Source organism: Pleurodeles waltl, chromosome 2_2 (assembly GCF_031143425.1).
Source record: "Pleurodeles waltl isolate 20211129_DDA chromosome 2_2, aPleWal1.hap1.20221129, whole genome shotgun sequence".
Lineage (NCBI taxonomy): Eukaryota > Metazoa > Chordata > Amphibia > Caudata > Salamandridae > Pleurodeles > Pleurodeles waltl.
In genome coordinates, this window is record NC_090439.1 from 924356872 (window position 1) to 924378342 (window position 21471).

The window sequence follows — 21471 nt, forward strand, 5'->3', positions numbered from 1 at the left end:
CTCTGATTTGTATGTTGTGAGCCCCTCCTGGGGCCTGCGCTGGCTGGTGCCTCCCCCCGGGCCAAGATTGGCCCTCCGAAAAGTGGGGAGGGGGCAAAGCTACAATAAACAATTAGGGGCCAAAGAGGGTACCTTGCGGTGTTGGGGGCCTCCGGCGAGGCTTCCGCCTACCCACGGTCTCCAAAACAACAATCAGGTCTCCTATGGGGCAGGGAGCCTCCGATGAGGCTTCCTCCCCCGCCCGATCTCCACATGGAACTGGGGCCCGGTGGGGGCACGAAGCCTCCGATGAGGCCTCCTCCTAGACAATCTCCACAATGAAATGGGGCTCAGTGGGGCAGGGAGCCTCCTACGAGGCCTCCTCCCCGCCCAATCTAAATTGAGGGCTGACTTGCCCACACCCGGCCTTGTGCGCGAGTCAGCTGCAGCCCGCCCGGGTCGCAGCGGTGAGATGCCTGCCTGTGCCCCGGGGGCACTCCTCGGAGTGTGTTTCAGCCCGGGGCACGGTAAGAGCGTGCTCACTCCTGTCTTTGCTTCAGTGGTGCCCTGGGGGTCCCATGGGCAGCGTGTCTCCAGTGCTCTTGAAACTGACAACACCCGTGTTGCAGCGGTGATTCCCCCTCACGGCAACGTGCTTCCCCAAAGAGCTGGGGGAAGGTTTTGGCACAGCAACGTGCTTTCAGAGCGCAAAACAAATCAAAAGCGCTTCCCAGGTGCTTTGAGATAATCAAACAAAATGCTCCTCCTGCGCTTTAACAGATGATGGCAGGGGTCGGGCACAGCACCCAGCCCATGGGGGACCACTCAAAATGGAGCACGGGGGCAGGGTCCAGCAGTAGGCCAGCACAAGGTGGATGCAGGCAGTTGGCAGTTCCTCCTAGTGACCCAGAAGGTCACAGGTCAGCACAGTAGCAGCAGTCCAAGGCGGTTCCTGGGGAGTCCCTCCAGCAGCATTCTGTGTCCAGTAACAGGTAAGTTCAGAGTGTCTCCATATTGTGGGGAAAAAAATCTCCTGTACTTATACTCAGTTTTGTAAAGGTTTAACAAAGAAGGGGAGAGGAGGTGCCAACCAGTTACAACTGGTTCTGGGAGTGCCCCCCTCTCCTCCGGCACAGGCTCCAAACAGCAGTTGGGGATAAACAACCCTTTTGTGTGAGGCCAGGGCATAGTCTTTACAGATGCAGGTGTGCCCCTCCTCCTCCTTCTCTCAGCCCAGGAAGCCCATTCAAAATGTAGATGCACCTCTGTGACATCTTCACCTGTGTACAGGCTGTCTGAAAAGTATGCACAAAGCCTAACTGTCACTCTGCCCAGTCATAAGCACAGAGAAATGCTCACTTTCTAGAAGTGATATTTCTGTATTAGTAATAAAAAATTCACCTATACCAGTATGCAGCATTTCTTACTACCATTATAACCATACCAAACATGCCTAGACTACCCCTCATAAATGAGGCAATACCCCTTAGACATAAGGTAGGGCATTTCCAATGCAATCCTCTGAGAAGGCAGCACTCACAGCAGTGAGAAACCAAATAGGCTGGTAGTCACTACCAGGACAGGCCACGTAACCATGCGCATGTCCTGCCTTCAACACACATAGCACTCTGCCCATAGGGCTAGCTAGGGCCTACCTTAGGGGTGACTTACATGTAGTAAAAAGGGAGTTCTGGGCCTGGCAAGTAAATTTAGATGCCAGGTCCCTGTGGCAGAAAACTGTGCACGCAGGCCCTGTCATAGCAGGCCTGAGACAGATTTAAAAGGCTACTTCAGTGGGTGGCGCAAGCAGCTCTGCAGGCTGACAAGTAGCATTTAAGTTACAGGCCCTGGGTATAGAGATACCACTGTACAAGGGAATTACAGGTAAATTAAATATGCCATATAGGTATAAGCCAATCACACCAACAGTAGTAGGGAGAACACCTGCACATTAGCACTGATCAGTAGTGGTAAAGTGCTCAGCGTCCTACAGCCATCAGCAAGAGGTCAGAAAAAATAGGAGAAAGGAGGTAAAAAGTCTGGGGATGAACCCGCAAAAAAGCCAGATCCAACAATTATGCACAACAAGGTTCAAACATTGTCCAACGGGATGCAAACAATTGCAACACACCTCTGTCTGCACATTCTGACACAAGCTATTCACACCGCAGCAGACAAACAAAGTAGGTAATGAGCAACGAGCAGCTGCCAGCACACCCAGGAACTTCGGGATTCCACTTTACAATATGTTTTAAACAGTGTTGCTGTCAGTCTTACAACGCTGTAAATAACAAATGTGACAATTACACAATGTAATGGTACTCCTTTCATCTACCTCCAAAGAATGAAAAGGTGAACCAGAAGATAAAAAAAGTGTGCATCTGCAAACTAAACAGATGCATTAACCCACTGTAGTATAATGCCAACTTGTTATGGTAAAACCTAGGTGCACTTGTTGTTGCTATTAAGTCATACTTCCCCACAAATATTTCTGAGCAGTCCTTCAAAATTATTTCGTCTAAAATGCACCTGAGTACACTAGCTGAGGATAATGCTGGCACATCAGTGCTTTTTTTTCAAGCTACATTGCACAGCATCTCAACTGCTGTGCAACATGTAAAGCACATTGACAAAATCAATAGATTTGGCATAGGTGAAACTTATCTACTTTGCCAAGGCCTGTTTTTATTGGTAGGAACTGATGAAGAGGCAAGCAAGATATTGCAAATGGAGGCCAGGGCAGGAGCAATGATTTCTCACTCTCTAGTCATGATATGGGCAGGAAAGGGTTCCACTGAGAGTGAGATTTAATAGAAAAGTTAAGAGGAGCAATAGAGTACACAGTGAACAGGCTGACATTTAGCACACCGGTCAAGGATGGTTCAAGATCACAACCACTGGTGAAGGGTGACACATATGTCTCAAAACAGACACATTTTTAAAATGTTTACATTGAAAATTAAGATATAGGGAATTGCACACTTTGCCAGAAGGCTTAACAGGACACACTGGTTTAAAGTCATTTTTTATCTCTTTTCTGAGCTCTTTTTTTGCGGATTCTGGCCGCTTATATCCACCTCTCACCTCCATGCTCTTCTTTTCCCCTCATTTCTTGCCCGGCTGGTGAAATACTGTTGTTGGTTCAGCCCCTCTTATCTGATTTGCCCCATGCATTATCTTCTCTTAATCTCTTATCTCTCTCCAAGCATCTTACCTTCTCTCTCAGATTCTGCAAATCTTACATCTATCTTTCCCCTCAATGCTCTACTCTTTATACCTCATATTTCCAACCATCTCTTGCTATTGCTGCCTCTTCCAGGCGCATCTCAGTTCCCAGCCCACAACTTTCCACCCAGCTGTTTAGCTTCTCCCTTTTCCTTTTATCTTCTCTCTCTGTGTCAGGAATAACGCCATGTACGGTCCAGGTCCAGCCCGAAGCTCCGCTGCGCGGCTCTGCGGCGCTTTATGCGCACCACTTGCCATGCCCTCTTGTTCCAAAAGGTGGCCATCAGCATCGTCTGCCCCGTGGCAAAGCTCATAAAGCTGCAGGTTCAGGACATTGGTGGACAAGATGCACTTATCAGTGCTATTCCATGAAGGGACTACAATTCCCATGTTTTTAGAGGAAGCAGCCATCTTGGGGTGTGGCAGGCCTATAAAGCCCAGCCACACCCAAACACATGGCTCACTATTTTGAAGTCTTTGACGCAGTCAGACCTCGTGGGGGTTCCTCTGAAGAGCAGATTTCCTGCATGGCAGATAGACGGCAAATGGAGTACCTTTGTTTCCATGGTGAATTCAGATACGAGTAGGTCGTACTCGTAGCGGTAAGGTCTAGATGAGACAAATCTTGAAGGGGGTTGTATTACCAAAAGGTAAAGCGCCCCTTAGCACAATGAGCAAAGCGTTTTCAGTTTTCAGAGTAAAGTCGCCTTGGCGCGACGATTAAAGCGCTTCAGAGCACAGAAGTAAAGCGCCCCTTAGTACAACTAGCAAAGCGCTTCAGTCCACATGAGGAAAGCATCCTTGGCACGGTAATTACAGCGCTTCAGTCCACATGAGGAAAGCGGCCTTGGCACGGTAATTAAAGCGATTCAGTCCACATGAGGAAAGCGGCCTTGGTACGGTAATTAAAGCACTTCAGTTCACATGAGGAAAGCGGTCTTGGCATGGTAATTAAAGCACTTAAGTCCACATGAGTAAAGCGCCCTTGGCACAACAATCAAAGCGCTTCAGTCCACATGAGTAAAGCGCCCTTGGCATGGTAATTAAAGCGCTTCAGTCCACATGAGTAAAGCGCCCTTTGCACAAAAATCAAATCGCTTCAGTCCACATGAGTAAAGCGCCCTTGGCATGGTAATTAAAGCGCTTCAGCCCACATGAGTAAAGCGCCCTTGGCAGAAAAATCAAAGCGCTTCAGTCCACATGAGTAAAGCGCCCTTGGCACAGCAATCAAAGCGCTTCAGTCCACATGAGTAAAGCGCCCTTGGCATGGTAATTAAAGCGCTTCAGTCCACATGAGTAAAGCGCCCTTGGCACAAAAATCAAAGCGCTTCAGTCCACATGAGTAAAGCGCCCTTGGCACAGCAATCAAAGCGCTTCAATCCACATGCATAAAAAGCCCTTGGCACAACAATCAAGGTGATCCAGACCACATGAGTAAGGCGCCCCTTAGCATAACGGGCAGAGCACAGCGCTTCAGATGAAACAAATGAAAGCGCTATCTGGCATAAGGAACAAAGCGCTTCAAGTTCAATGGGTAAAACCTTTCCGGCCTTTATAGTTGTGAATGTAAAAGTATTTTTGGAGATTAGCAAATCTTAGTTTTCATTGTTTTTTGGGAAACATACTATGTGAAAAGCATATTTAATTATTTGAGATTTTCTAGGTCATGATCAAAGGTTTATGTTATGAATGTATAGATGTTACAGGATTGATATTCAGAGTATGATCATAGTCCAAAGCTCTTGCCATCTCTTGGTTCTGAGGTTGTAGTTTGTTCTTGTTCCATGATTCAAAGGAGGGGCTTTGCCCTCACTTCAAAAGGGGTCTCCGTCTGATATTATGGAGACGCATTTAGTCAAGAGTCTATTGATGTGTTATACTGCTATGAATGAGTAAGTGCATATTTGTTCTAACCTTTTCTTTTCAGATCTCTCTCCCTGCTGTTCCCTACCCTAATTCCCTCCCCCCGACTGGCTTCATCATAACTCTGTGCTATAATAGCTTTCTGAGTTGGTGACGCCAGGAGGTGGGCCTTTTGTTCAGCAACATGCAGATCCCGAGCAAAGTACACTGTGACACTTTGGTTCTATCCCAGTTAGACAGACCTCTCCCTTTTATTCCTCCCTCTCTCCTCTTACTTTCTCTTGCTGATTCTGCCCCCCTTACATTGACCTCTACCTCTCTTATCTACTCTTCACCCCTCACCGAACCATTTACTTCCTCCTGCTGGTTCTGCCCATCTAAGATCCACCTCTCCCAGACAATCTCTTGATGGTTTTGCTTTCTTACATCCACATATCACCACTCTGCTCATGTGGCAGAACCAGCCTCTCTTTTAAACGTACCTCTTATTCAGGCACTACCTTCACCTCATCACTCCCCTAGCCTATTATCCTTTTCACTTGTTCTGTCCCATTTACATCCACCTCTCCATTTCCATCCGCCTGAAGCCTCCTATCGTTTTCACTCACTTTGTCACCCTTATACCCATCTTCATCCTCTATTCTTTATTCTTCTCATCGTTCCCCAGCCTCATAATCTTAGCTTGAGGATTTTCCCCCTCTCACATCCATCTCTCTTCTATCTTTGTCCCTTCCCTTTCTGTTTCTCGTATATCCATCACAATCATCTATACTTCACCTCTTCTCTCCACCTGCCTCTTACCTTACTCACTGATTCTGTCCCACATCCACCTCTCACATCCCCTCTCTCTCCCTTCTGCTTAAGTTCTCCTGTTGGTTCTGACTCTTTTACATCTCTCATCCATGTACTGCCCTTCGCCTCTAATCTCCCCCTTCAGTCTCCTACTTTCTTTTGTTGGTTTGGCACCTTTAAATCTACCTCTCCCCTTTTACATCCCCAACAGTCTCTTACTTTGTCTCTTAATCTGTTTCTTCTTCTCTTACATCCAGCGCTCCTTTCACGGTTTTCAATGCACTTTATCTCCCTTGGTCTCTTACCGTTCTGATCGATTATGCTCATCTCTCACCTCCCCGGCTGTACTTGTTACCTTTCATCTCTCCCCAGCCTTAACCTTATCTTGTGTGTTCTACCCCCTCTAACATCTACCACTCCCCTTACTCTCTCTCAGCCTCTTGCCTGCTCTTGTTGGTTCTTCCCTCTTGCATTCCACCTCCCACCATTCCCTCTCCCAGCCACTTAAGTTCTCATGATGGTCCTGCCTCTTATATCTATGATTATCTTATTCTAATACCCACCGAACAATCCCCCCACAACAATCAAATCCCCCCCACTCCAATCCACCATAATCCACCCCACCAGTCTAATCCACCCCACATCAGCACCATTCAGTCTACCACACTCCACCCAAATCCACCACACTAAACTCCAACCCACCCAATCACATCGCAATCCACCCCACACTCCAATCCATGATGTTAAATCTACCCCACTCCAATCAATCCCACTCCAATCCACCACACATCCAATACACCCCACTTCAATCCACCTTGATCCACCCTGCTCCAATCCACCCCACTCCAAACCATCTTAACCCTGCACACTCCAATCTAATCCAGCCCCTCCAATCCGATCCAGCCCCCATCAATCCAAACTACTCCTATCCAATCCAATCTATCTCCAATCAAAACCAACCCACTCCAATCCATCCCAATCCAAAAATCACCACCTCACTCCAATCAAATCCACCTCAATGCAATACACCCTCCTCCAATACACCCCCCACCACAATCCCCACACTCCAATGCACCTCTCTCCAATCCGCCCCACTCCACCCCACCCAATTCACCCCCTCCACCCCAACCCAATCCAATCCAACCTAATCTAATCTAATCCACCTCATTCCTCCAACTCCATTTCAATCTATATACCCAAATCCAATCTAATCAACCTCAATCCCCCCCGTTTCAATCCACCTCAGCCAGTCCACCCACTCCCATCCAACTTAATCTACGCCACTTCATTTCAGTTTAACCTATCCAGTCCATCCACTTTAATCCACTCCAATCCACCACAACCCACCTTAATCCAATCCAGGACAATCCTATCAATGATATTCCACTCCAAGGCAATCCAACTGACCTCTACCCAATCCAGTCAAATCCACCCGCTCCAAAAAAATCCACCCCATTCCAGTCCAATCCACATCAATGTAATCCACCCTAATCCAAGCCAGTTTAATCTGCCCCAATTTAAATCACACCACCCCACTCCAATCTACCCCACTCTAGTCCATACCACCCCAACAAACAAATCCACACCACCTCACCCGATCCACCCCACTCACATCCAATCCATCCACTACACTCCACCTCACCCAATCCACCCCACTTACATCCAATCCATCCACTCCACTCCTATCAAATCGGCTCCTATACACCCATTCCAATCCACCCCACACTAATCCAATCCACCGCAATCCAATCCACCCATTCCAACCAACCCATTCCAATCAGTCCACCACTCCAATCCACCCCACTCTACACCATGCAATCCACCCCATTCTACCCCGATCTATTCCACCCCACTACATCAATCCCCTCAAAATTACAACACTCAACTCCAACAAATCTACTCTACGACACACTACTCCCCCATTTCACTCTAGGAGACTAGAGGCCACTAACTTTTAGCAATGCTGAGCAGCAGCTACAGTGGTGTAAAACATGGCTAAAACGCAGTGCCAAAGCCAACAGCTCTTTTATAGGTGCAACCAAGTGGCTTTGCCAGTGCTTGTTAATTCAAGCCAGTACAGGGCGCTCTTCGCTCCTAAGGCAAGGGCACATAAATTAACCAGCTGCAGCGATTAGATTCTGAAGCCCTTTCAGCAAGTTGCTGTGAAGCCCAGGGGAGTAGTGCCCCTTTCTTTTGCCTCACAGCACTGACCACCATTGATCCCTGGGCCTCGCAACACTACGTTTTTATGTCAAGTGTGCAAGCCTTTTCCAACCTTTTGTTCCATCTGTGTGCTTTTAACCATGCCTTCCTCACACTGATCACTTTCACTTGTTCGTGGGCTTGCCTTTCAAAAATCCCTTGATGTCATTGGTAAATGCTTTACGTTTGTCCCCCTTCAGGCGGTTTTGTTACCGCCTTGCAGACTGAGCCTGTTGCACGGATTATTGCACGATTGCCGATATACTTCAGTGTGGGCAAACTATTTTTTTCTTTTATCTTTTCCCTTTCGTGCCCCATGGCGGCCATGGCGCTCATAGTGCAAACTCCAGGGACGGTATTGGAGCACTGGTCACATTGGTCTCTAATCAGAGTCATTTCTTTTGGCTCTCCCCTTTGCGCTCCATAGCTTTCCCAAAAACACTTGTAATTAATAAAAGCTTTACTAAAAAAAACATAGAAATTAGCAACACAGCTCTCCCGGCACAGCGGGAGAGCCGATACCACAATGTTCACTGCACTCTGGAAAACTTGCTCCATGCTTTGTAAGCATTCTTTTTTTAAACATTTAGCCTCTGGTGGTCCTAGGATAATGGAACCACCACCAAAATATTCAACACAAGGCACTCTTTCTGTTTAGGTCTTCTCTGGGTCCTCACACTAAGTTAGTGGGGACCCCAAAATAATAACCCATCCCACCATTCAGTGCCTTTCTAAGCGCTGGAACTTTTGTTTAACAGCTGGGAGTAGTTTTTGTTCTAAGGGACTTAGTATTGCAGTAGGCCTGCTAGGCCTGAAAATGAGTAAGGCACGATGCTCTCTATGGGCTAAAATATATGGTTGCACTGCACTACGTTCAGCCATTCAGTTTTCATTTGGTTATGCCTTCTAGGAGCGAACTATATGGTTACAGGACCTTGTTTCTCACAAATGCCATTTATATTGCGGTGTACCCTAGAGGCCGTTCTGAGCACTGCAGTCAACATAGTACAATATTCACTGCACTTGGTCATCCCATAATGCTTTGCAGGGCATTCTTTTACAAAAAATTGTTTCTCATAACTCAGCCTCTGGTGGTCCTAGGACAATGAGACCATCTTCACAACGTTCACCACAGCCCACTCTTTCTGTCTAGATCACCCCTGGTCCCCCACACTAAGTTAGCGGGGATCCCAAAATAATAACCCCTCCCTCCATTCAGTGTCTTTTAACCTCTCTTAGGGCTGGAACTTCTGTTTCATAGTTGAGAACAGTTTGTGTTTTAAGGGTCGTGTTTGTAATATTGCAGTAGACCCGCTATCCCTGAAAATGTGAATTTGCTATGCCCTCTAGAGGCTAAATATATATTATGCTTACACTGCATTACTTTTGGTCATTTTCTTTACATGTGGATATGCCCTCTAGGGACTAACTATATGTTTGCATGACCATGTTTCTTACAAATGCTACTTTCATTGTGATGTCCTCTAGGGGCTATTCTGAGCATTATAGTTTAATACCATACGTTTATTTCAGATAAAGGTTTTCATTGGGTTTATATGATAATTGTATATGTTTTATTGATCTCTCCATGTTGCAATTATGTCCACATAACATCTTTATTTCACTATGACTATTTGAACACTCTTGACATGTTTAGGTGACCCTTCTAGTTTATTTCTCTAGTTACTTCTATTCTGTGGCAGTCTTGTGTTTTTTTTTGGGGGGGGGGGGAATTGTGTTAGCAAGCAATTCTGATGGTTGAGTGGTAAAAGTGGTATTCTATTGGAATTAGCATGGCAGATTTAACTTAGGATGCTAAATGGCAACATTTTCATGTTCGGCTGCAAACAGAGGAAGAAGGTAAATGGAAGTGCTTTAGTTATATGCAGAGCCCTGGAATTATGTGGCAGAAAAAAAAAAAACTATGAGGCAGGGTTGATCAATTTATGTGGCAAGAAAAGTCCACTTATGGATTTACAACACCAATAGCTCTAACTCAAGCAAATGCGATACCCACTGCATTGCAAATGCTTGTTTTATACTGTGGTGCACTGGTGTGGGCCACCTGGTCGTGAGCAGGAGTGGCATCCTGGGCAACTGCCCACTACTAGCGCCACCCTCTGTACATTTCAGCACTCTGGAGAAGGCATACTAAAATATATACAGTAACCTAAAAGCAAAAAAAAAAATCCAGAAGTGAAGCGCGGAGAGTCCACAATCATCAGTTCATTACTGTTCATATTTGCTCCACTTGTTTCACATCGGCATTTAACCTCAATGTAGCTATCCATTTCCAAGCATCTGGCATTCTTCTTAAAGTGGGATACATTTTTCCACCTCAGACGGTTGTTTACATTACCATATAATTTTATAAATCAATGTACTTACTTACCATTAGACCATTTCCCCTTATCCCAATTCAATTCCTCTTTCAAGATTTCACCCATCAGTGTTAAGACACAAATATGGAGGATTTGCATATAATCGAAGTACATGAAAGCTTTTGTTTTTTCTTTTTAAGTGTGAAAATTACCTAAATGGAGAGCCTGAATTAGACACAGTTTTCTCAGTGAACAATGATATGTAATTAAAGTAACTCTTTTCAACAATTTATGTACCTTCAAACATAAAAACAGTGGACCCATGCTGTACAGGGAGGCAGCCATAATTCCAAGCCCGATGTTGATAGGATTTCATGAGAAGGGGCGGAGTCATTGTAACTTCCATTAATACCCTCTCAGGAGGGTTAGTACCCCCAGACTCTTTCTCTTCTTTTAAATTAGAGTTCAGATCTGTAACGGATAACTCAAGCTGCCTAACTGTTCTAGGAAGCGCGTCACCTTCTCAGTGATTGTGCTCAGTTTTTAGGACATTTTCTGACTTCTCTCCTAAATTAGAATGACCGTTTCCTTAAATCCTTTGACGGGACTTTAATTTCGTAGTAATGGTCTGTGGTAAAGCATGTCGTTCAGAGCTTGAGGGATGTTGGAAATGGCCCTTTTTGCAGGGTTATCCCCATACTTTTTGCCTTCTCCCTCCTATTTTTTTTAGGTCTGTTTTTGCTGGTTTATTGTCTCTGCGCACTTCACCACTGCTAATCAGTGCTAAAGTGCAAGTGCTCCCTATAGGAATAGTACTGTTGATTGGTTTATCCATGATTGGCATATTTGATTTACTAGTAAAGTGCACTAGAGGTGCCCAGGGCCTGTAAATCAAATGCTACTAGTGGGCCTGCAGCACTGGTTGTGCCACCCACATTAGTAGCCCTGTCATTGCAGTGTCTGTGTGTGCCATTTTAAACTGCCAATTCGACTTGGCAAGTGTACCCACTTGCCAGGCCTCAACCTTCCCTTTTACTACATGTAAGGCACCCATAAGTTAGGCCCTAGGTAGCCCCATCGGCAGGGTGTAGTATATGTTTAAGGTAGGACATATACTAGTGTGTTTATATGTCCTAACAGTGAAATACTGCCAAATTCGTTTTTCACTGTGCAAGGCCTATCCCTCTCATAGGTTAACACAGGACCTGCCTTTAAATATCCATAAAGCGCAGATTCTCTTTGAGAGCAGATAAAAATATGGAGTTTAGGGTCTCAGAGCTCACAATTTAAAAATACATCTTTTAGTGAAGTTGGTTTTTAGATTGTTAGTTTGAAAATGCCACTTTTAGAAAGTAGGCATTTTCTTGCTTAATCCATTCTGTGACTCTGCCTCTTTGTGGATTCCCCGTCAGGGTCAGTTTGACAGTTGGGCTGTTCACACCTCTCCTCTAGACAGTGACACAAAGAGGGGTGGGGTGTAGCCTGCATATCTTGATTAGCCATCCGTGCTGGAGGGGAGGGGAGGAGTGGTCTGCCCTCACACAATGCCGTCTCCGACCCCCTGGTGAGTCTCTGGGGCCTGGCCTGGCCAAGGAATGATCTTGCAAACACTTGATACTTTGCTTTGAAGTTTGTAAACTTCAAAGGCAGAACTGGGTATAAGAAAAAGACCCAAAACACCAGACTTTTCTAATCTTTCTGGAATCAAAAGGAACCTCTGCCCAAGAGAAGAGCTGAAGGAGGAGTACTGTCCCTTTGCAGTCTTGCTTTGCTGGACTGGCCTGCAGTCTGCCTGAAAAGAGTTCAAAGGGTGAACTTTGCTGTGTGTCCTGCTTGAGAAAATTTTCCAAGGGCTTGGAGTAGAGCTTGCCTCCTGTTAGAAGTCTCGGGGACACCAAAGACTTCAGCTTCCTCGACCTGCAGCACTTGGAACTGTGTGTTTTGTGCTGCTCAAGAGGAGAAACCACTGCAACGCCGGCAACGAAGCCGCTGGCCTGCACCGTGACCTGCCGACGCAACATAGAGTCGCATTGCCCCGCTTCGCACCGCGACCCTGGTCTCACCGACATCGGACGAATTCACCAAGCTGCTGCTTGCACCACGACCTGTGGGCCCCGCACTCCGGCATCACCTGCTCACACCGCAGCCTGGGCATCCCTGACGACAACGCTCCTGCTGACACCGGCGCTGCTGCCTGCGGAACCCCCACTCGTGAGGTACACGAAACACCATCCCATCCCGCACCGCAGCCCCGTTCCGACGCCAGCACCATGGACTCCTGTATCGTCACCAGGCATCCTGTCTGCACCGTGGCATGTGGACACCACTCGTGAGGGCCACAAAGCACCGTCCCGTCCCGCACTGCTGGCTTGGGCCTACCGACGACAGCGCATTCAGCAACAACAGCACTGCCTGCACCGTGACCTGTGGGCACCGCACGTCACACCGCCCTGCTGCACACCGCAGCCCTGGTCTCACTGACGCCACTGGACACCGTCACCAAGCCGCTGTCTGCACCGTGACCTGTGGGCACTTCACGTCGCATCGTCCCGCTTCGCACCGCAGCCCTGACGCCATCCACGTTGGCGCACCTGACTTCATCAGCCTGGAGTTCGATCTGCTACGCGTGTGACCTCAAGGGCCCAACGACTCCGGAACCGACACCGTGACGTCAGTGACCCTGCTCTCCGGAACTCACCGCGAGGATCACGACGCCCTGCAAATCCAAGGTTCTGTTTGTGGGTCTTACCCACACCTTAGCTGGCCCGCAACGCCGCGGCCGGCCTGAACTGTTGGCTTTGTTGATCACGACGCCATGATAGCCCCAGGTGGAGCTATCGACTTCAAGGAACCGTAGTTTTGAGTAAATCTTGCAGAATTCATATTTGTCTCACTGTATGTTGGGTTTTTATTTGGTCTTGTTTTATATAGATAAATATTGGCTATTTTTCTAAAACTGGTGTGGTGTCCTTTTGTAGTGTTTTCACTTATTACTGTGTGTTACGTGCAAATGCTTTACACATTGCTTTGGAGATAAGCCTGACTGCTCGTGCCATGCTACCACGGGGTGAGCAGGGGTTATCTGAGTGGGTATCTCCCTTATCCTGACTAGAGTGAGGGTCCCTACTTGGACAGGGTGCAAACTGACTGCCAACTAGAGACCCCATTTCTAACAAGGGATAATTGATTTCTTGTGCAATCATGTGGAAACAAGAACAACATTTTACAGTGTAGAATGGTTTCTCGTATTTTCTCCATTCAGACCCTATTAAGGTGGACGAATCTAATTACTAAGTAGCTGTTTAAATGATCATTTTCAATGCCCGATCCAACAGGGCAAGCAAAATTACAAAAAATACTAAAAACATGATAAGGCCGTTGTTATTGATATGAATTTGTGCAACCGACTTTCAGACTTTTCAGCTAAAACAACCTTAAACAATAGTTTCAATTATTTACCACCCACATGATCAACGTTACATTGTCCTTAGACCATGCTGCCCCATATTTTTGAGAGTTAGACAAGCTCTCATGGACCAAATGATAAACCAAAACCCAAAATAATCAAATGTCTTATTGCTTGCCATTGGGATAAGATATTTTAGTGTGCCGGGGAGAGCTGAAAGACTGTTACCCCCTTTAGTTGAGATGGGGCATAACCAAGTAAGTTATCTCAAGTAACACATTCTCTTACTATAAACTCCCAATTAACACTTCTGGATTCTTCCCTCCTCTATCCCTCCATTACTCTAGTCAAGCCAACTAACAAACTTGCATATCCTCTGCTCAAATTAACTCATAATAATACTAATATTGTACTCATATTTCCATATACTAATCCACCACTAATTCCTCTTCGGTTCTGGAGTAGCGTGCTACTTGCTCAAAAGCGCTTCGACACCTCATTAGGGGTAGTAAGTGCTATATAAATACAATTACAATATCACACATAATGTGCATAACTCCCTATATGTCCAGATTCTTGAATTACGGTAAGTGCTTAGTTTTGGAAGGGACAAAGGTTGTTGTACCACTCTTAGGCATTGATTACCCCTGCCTAAAAATGAACTTAGAGGTAAGTATGTGCTTCCACATTGGGCGGGCCTAGCGAATACAATCTTATAAACCAAAAGAACAAGTTACTTACCTTCGGTAACGCTTTTTCTGGTGGATACACTAGCTAACTGTGAATTCCTCACCTCATAAATTCTCCCATGCACCAGCATCTATTATATCCTATAAAAAACGTAACACAGCAGGCAGGATATCCATCACGTTTGTGATGGAGCAACCCGTCCGCCAAACTCTAAATCAAACCTTAAGTCATATTGGTACTTTTTGTCTGCTAAGTGCACGGCAGCCAATACTGAAGCAAAGATAACACACTCACATTATGTAATCTTACTGTTTACATTGTGTTTGTCCCGCTCCATCTACTTTTCGGAGGCTGATGATAGTTTTTGATATTGAATGTTATAGGCTGCTCTGCTCTCAAGATTTAATGCAATGGATGAGGGAGGAAAACAATTTGAAAAGTTATAGCTTACTTACAAAACCATGCACTGTGTTATACCATCCCAACACTGATTTGGACTAGTGCTTCCTTACTCACAGTGTACTGTAGACTCTAAAGAGATACAGCCTTAATAGATTTTCAAGTCAGAAGAGGAGCAACCTTACCCACTGTTGACTATTAGTTACTGTGGAAATCTGCCTAGTGGTCTCCTCTTCTCCATTTAACAGTTTTGGGGTTTAGGGAAATTATGTGGGACAGGAGGTTTGTGTGGTTATGGACCTTGACTTTTTTGTTCTTCTCCTTTTCTTTGTTTTTTATTTAATTTACCTCTGCTTGTTCCACGCTTGTTAAAATGCATGTTCAAGACTGTTCCGCTACTAATTGCAATGTATTATCAGAAGAAGTTTCTCAACTGGCTAGTTAGAGATTATTGTACTACTTGAATGAATGAGTTCATTAACAAGTCAAATTATGGATCGTGATTAGAATCAGAGTTCTTTCCCTTAACCGCAAGTGGTCTGAACCAGCCTGTAAAAAGAAAAAAAATGTATTGGACTACCTTAAAAACTTCATGGAGATGTGGTATTCCTTACGAAGACTACGACTGGGGTTCGTGAGGAGTTCTCAATGAGAAAATAGTGGATAGGTTACTCAACAAGTTCTCCTTCCCAAAGATGAAACATTGGGTGATTACAATAATATTGAAAAAGTCGGGACTGTCTTGGACAGCAATGCAAAGGGACACTGGATTATCAAGAGATTACAAAAAGATGGTTCTGAATTATTTGTAATTACCATGTAAGCAAAAATGCTACAGAGTTCTGGGTCAAATTATACAAGAAATTGTCTTAGATAAGATCTCCCTGTTTAAATTTAGACCAACCCCATTACACTCTTCAATAATTAATCTTTGTAAAACATAATTTAAAACATTTGGAGGCTATTCAACGCAGAAGGACACGATTTAGCATTTTACTCTCACCAACCACACCACGCTTTCTCAAGAATAGAATATGTTAGTATGTACACCACATGTTGGTGTGATTGTGAACCCAAAAATAGGACCCATTACAATTTCTGGTCATGCCCATCAATGGAATACGAAACTGGTTAGCCAATTCGTAAACAAAAGATATGGAATAAGAATGAAGAAATATTAAAACATGAGGAATTTAAATCCCATGCCATTAGGGGAATATAGCTCTTTCTTTGGGATAATGAATCAACTTACTCTTCCTCCTAAGTACTTTGGGATGTTATCAAGGCAACAAATCAGTGGAGTATAGATAGGTGTTATGAGCTGGTGAAAATAATGCTATACTGAATTATTTGGAGAAGTAAAAAAAACTACCCTTGAATGTTGTCGCTCAAACAAAAAATTAGGTATCCACGTCAGAGCTCTGCCTCCCCAAGAAGGACTATAATAATAAAATAAAATACTAGAACTCATATATGGGTCCGCTCTAACCAAGCAAAGAAACTATATGACCTTAATTGAGCGGGGAACATACTTGCCTCACATCTGAAATTTAAAAGACACTATTCAAATATTGCTGCCATTGAAGTGAAGACGGGACGCTACATACAAATAATAACGACACTCTTGCAGCCTTCCATTCATTTAATCTATACATCTAATTACTGTGTTCTAAGTCAGTGGTTCCCAACCTTTTGACTTCTGTGGGCCCCCCACTTAGTGATTACTGGAACCTGGGGACCCCCGTTGAATCATTTTTGGAGTCCCCCCCTCCCCTTCCCCCCCCCCCAAGTCATTACCGAAAGCTGGGGACCTAATCTATTAATATTGTTTAATTTTCTACGCTGTCGCAGATGCCCCGAGGAGGCTTCGCGGACTACCATGGGTCCGCGGACCACAGGTTGGGAACCACTGTTCTAAGTGATGAGTGATGCTTACCATTAAGAAGCTAGAGCTCCCCTCTGTATCAGACAGTGACTGCTAACAAAGAGAATGGGTTGAAACTGTCATACAATTACTTAAATCAGGGAACAACAGATTCTCTGCCAGGTTTTATAAATTCTGTCAACAGTATTTCTTAAGACAATAAAACCACTATTTCTTCACTTTTCAACAACAGAAGCAGCAACGGGCAAAGTACAGGAAGCAACCAATATGGTTATTAACAAAGAGGGGAAAAATACACTGCAAGCTATATGCAAAACTACTGGCAATAAGTCAGCCCTAAAATCTTTAAAACACTCATCCCAGAGGGATTTTGTAAAAAGTAGGTGGATGAGTAAATATACACTTATTTGGTCAAATAATGGAGAGAGATAAATTGTTTAATTCAACTGTGGCTGTGTGGTCCTGACCAAGGAGGAAGCCTTTGTTAAATTTAAAATGGACATTCCTGCATTTAGTGCTGCAGGCGTTCTTTATTGAGAAGCTGAACTAATACCTTACTCTCTACTACTCCAATTTATTTAGATTAGGGAATTTCCTTTATGGAACACTCTTGCTGCTTTATTATAAACTTCACTGTTATCTTGAATAATATTCTATTTTACCTTATGTTGAAATATTAATTATTGACCACGTTAAGAAGAACTAAAAATAAAACCCTTTAACTCACACATATTCTCTTTATTGACACTACTTAAAGTCATTATTGATTTATCATGTCATTGGATTGATGCAGATGTTTGGTCCTTTTAATTTCTCCTTGTCGACGAACAACGGTCCATATGACCAGTGGCAGGGATTGTCTCTCTCTCAAAGGCATGTGTCGAATAGTGCACATAAATCAGCTGCAATAGCAACTGGTTGTCACACTGCTTGATAATCCGGCTCATCCCTATACAGAACTAACTGTAGGCCCTTGCATTATTTATCCTCCATCTATGACTCAGGCCACCCTAAAGGGATATTATGGTGAGACAAGTAAAAGCCAAACCTTTACCACGCAAAACAAATATAAATTTGCTATATTGTTACTCTTACTCATCTATGGTCAAACGTTGTGTTCTATATATCCTACCTTGGTGGTGATGCTACTCAATGGACACATTATTTGATGAATGAAAGTACCCCAAGCCTTTATGACTGAAATGTGGCAGTGCTTATAGTGCAGAGGGCGCCCAGCAGCAGCTGATTTTTAGCCCCGAGGTAACGGGGGCTGTGACTACACTTCCCAAGATTCCTCAGCAGCAGGGAGAGCTGCTGCACCACCTAGAACGCTGCAGAAGGAGCTTATAGTGCAGAAGGCACCCCAATGCACAGGAAGTGCAAGGGCCAAGGGTGGGCCTGTCTGCGCCCATCCGTAGCCAGACGAGGCTGGGCCACCCCTCTAATGCCTGCTTTTTTGAGAGTATTTGAAGTTGATGCAGAATTTTTTTTACTTACATTTCATACGGTAAGAGTTTCTTTGTTGTTAAAATGGCAAACAGAACACAAACGGACATGCTATGCAACCACACAAGCCAACAAGTATCAATGCCATGTTGAAAAGGGTGATTGGTGTTGTCCCTATCGAAAGAGCTCTGACGGAGTGAAGACTTTCTTCGGATTGTGGCGCACAATCTTGTAAAGGGTAAGATATCTTCGCTGGCCCAAACGGCTGCATAGGAATGAGCTCTGAGGTGGGGACTATTGAGGGTGTCGCATTGGGTGCGTGGGCAGCATCAGTACCAGACTCTCTTGCCACGCTTTATACGGTGCCTAAAAAGGCACTAACGCTGTTGTCTGCTCCGTTACAGGGTCGGGTAACACGTCAAATTTGATCCTGAACAAAGGCATTTAAGAAAAAGAAAGGAGGACCAGCCACAGCATGTGTGCCCCAAATTAAAACAGCCCTTAAGAGGAGCGGGGGTGGGGGAGAGGGGAAGAAAGAGGGCCTGGTACCAACAAACTCTGGGGCCATCTCCATAGAAGCAGTATGCACAAAACTTGTGTATGCTTTTGTGAACATTTTGGGCAAAAATCTAGAACCATTAGCTGATCACTTCTCCACCAATGAAAGGCATCTAGCTGCCTTGGTTGCCCCTAGCAGCAAGTTGTATAAGCCATCCGGTCATATAGAGACTGATGTTGCCCCAGTGTTGACCCGGAGTGCTTAGTTCATGTGCCATGGCAAATGACCCAAGAACCTGTGTCCGGTAATCACTCCATTATGGTATATGACCCTGGATCTAACGCCGCATTAAATGGGGCAGTTGCTCACAAATCAATTTCGGTCACACAGAATAGTAGCCCGAATCCACGGAATAATTCAACAGGTGGAGTGGATTTAACGGATAGGGCCAGCTTGGTCCAAAATGGAGGGATTCTCAATCTTCCCCCTGCTGTCTGCCCATATTTTGTGGTGTTGACAGGTTGAAAGGTGTGCCACCTTTAAAGGAAAAATCAAACTGAATCTTGGGAGCAGGCTTGTAATAAAGTTCTCTATTGGCTTGGTAGGCATAAAGGCTTGAGCACGGATAAAGCGCATGAAATTGATGTTCCCAGAATAAATGTCGTCTTGTTAGCAATTCTGCTCTATGCGGATGACGACATGCTCATTTATCGTACCCCTAATACATTGTGCAAGTTATTTGATTCTTTTGTAAAATTTATGGGGAACCTTAGACTAATAACTCATTTTTCTAAATCCTTTACTATGCCTTGTGGCCCCAAGTGCAGCAAACTGGCAAGTGTCCAGGTAGGGGGGCTATCGTCTGACTAGTGTAGACAGTTTTTCCTACCAGGTGGTGCTCTTTAGCTCTTCAGATTCATGGGCACCTAAGGTACCATTGTACCATTCATGGGCACCAGCAGAACGAAACTGTCTAGAACAATAGGGTCGCTCCTCAGCCTCCCCTGTCCATCAGGTCGGGCGCCAACACCCTTGCTCCAGATTTACAATGCACAGTGTCTCTTCACGTCGGCAAATGGGGCTGGGATCTGGGGGACTAATGATTGTGAAATCCTACAGAGGGAGGAACATTGTTTCTTTAGATAAAAATGTAGGAGCACCTCCCTCGACTTTGCACTGTGTATGCCACAGGGAACTTGGGGTTGGTTATATGAACGACTGTATATGGGCCAAACCGCTGTGGCTGTGGCTGTCAATTTGGAAAAAAGAGGAGGCAGCCCTAACCAGGGATATAACTGATGACTGTCTGACCTGCGATAAGGGTCTTGTGATTCCCTGGTTGGTATATATTAACAAGACATTTGATGAAATTGGACTGTGCTATCTTTTCACTGAAAGGGAACACTGTGTGGAGACCTCTAGGATGCAGTTGCAAGATTTGGTGCTGGTCCATTTACAAGAGGTTAGGGAAGCTGTGGAGCGATTGAAATCATCGGTGGTGTGTTATACGACTTTGGATCCGGCAATCTCACCGACCAGTTGTTTGTGGAACACAAGGGTCATGCACTGCTGTTTATGTTCCGAGCAGGCACTATTAAATATCTTCGGTGCTTCCCACGTTTAACAGCGTAACCTAGATAGCAGAATTTGCCCATGAAATCATTCTTCGCCCCAGTCCATATTACACTTTTTATTCTTCTGCGGGTATTGCAGCATTTACACTAGACAATATGTGATCCTTTTTGACGTTTAGGAATGTTAGGAACTGTAATGAGGCATTTTTTACTTGCAACAGCTGTCAGATGAGGAGACTTGCCTGTTCCTCCGTTCAGCCTTACGATCAAGAAGTTCTATGCATCCTGAGTAATACTGGCTTATTTTAGCTTTTTTTTATTTTATGGTTTTTAATATTGTATAGTCTTTAATTTTAATATTTTTTAAACTAAATTCTTTCAAATTATATTGCACTTATGCGTGCTTTAGGGGATTTAATGTTATCTATTCGCTTGATGTATTTTTATGTTACTTTTTTGGTTGATTGGTATCCTTCTATGGCACATTCATGTGCCGAGTAAAGATGTTAAATCTGAATCATACTGAAATGCGTTTTGTGTGAATTCCATCCCGTCTTCAACAGAATAAATGGCACCTGAGTAGTATATCAAGCACTACTTAGTATTTGACAGGGAAACAAATACCTTCGCCATTATCAAAGTCACTTTAACAAACTTGTGGCAGAAATTGCCTGGCCTGAAGACTAGAAGTCATTCCGGTTTTACCCTGGCTTCAAAGATTAAAAGACATTATACATGTATATATATATATATATATATATATATATATATATATATATATATATATATATATATATATATATATATATATATATATATATATATAGTTCTGCAATCACTTCTCGAGCCATGGTTGAGACAGTCTTACAAACTGATGTGAATTATCTTTACTTTGTCATGTTTATTCATTGAAGTTTTACGCAACCCTACAAGACCCACTAGGAAAACAAGACACTTTTCAGAGCAGGTTGTGGAAATTATATCTCCGGATGCCCAAGAAACGTGAATTTCATTGGGGGGGCTGGCACGAGAGGAGCCAAAAGATTTAGGGCCCGATTCAGAGTTTGGCGGACTGGTTACTCTGTCAGATATGCAACAGATATTCCTTCTGCTGTATTACGAATTTCATAGGATATAATGGGATTGTAATACGGGAGACGGGATATCCGTCATGTTTGTGACGGAGTATC

At 44.5% G+C, this 21471-nt stretch overlaps 1 protein-coding gene across 2 annotated transcripts in view; it reads right to left on the bottom strand.

Moving 5' to 3' along the window:
- NUDCD1 (NudC domain containing 1) overlaps positions 1 to 21471 on the bottom strand; it is a 556518-nt gene that overhangs the window by 516854 nt on the left and 18193 nt on the right. The window lies entirely within an intron of this gene.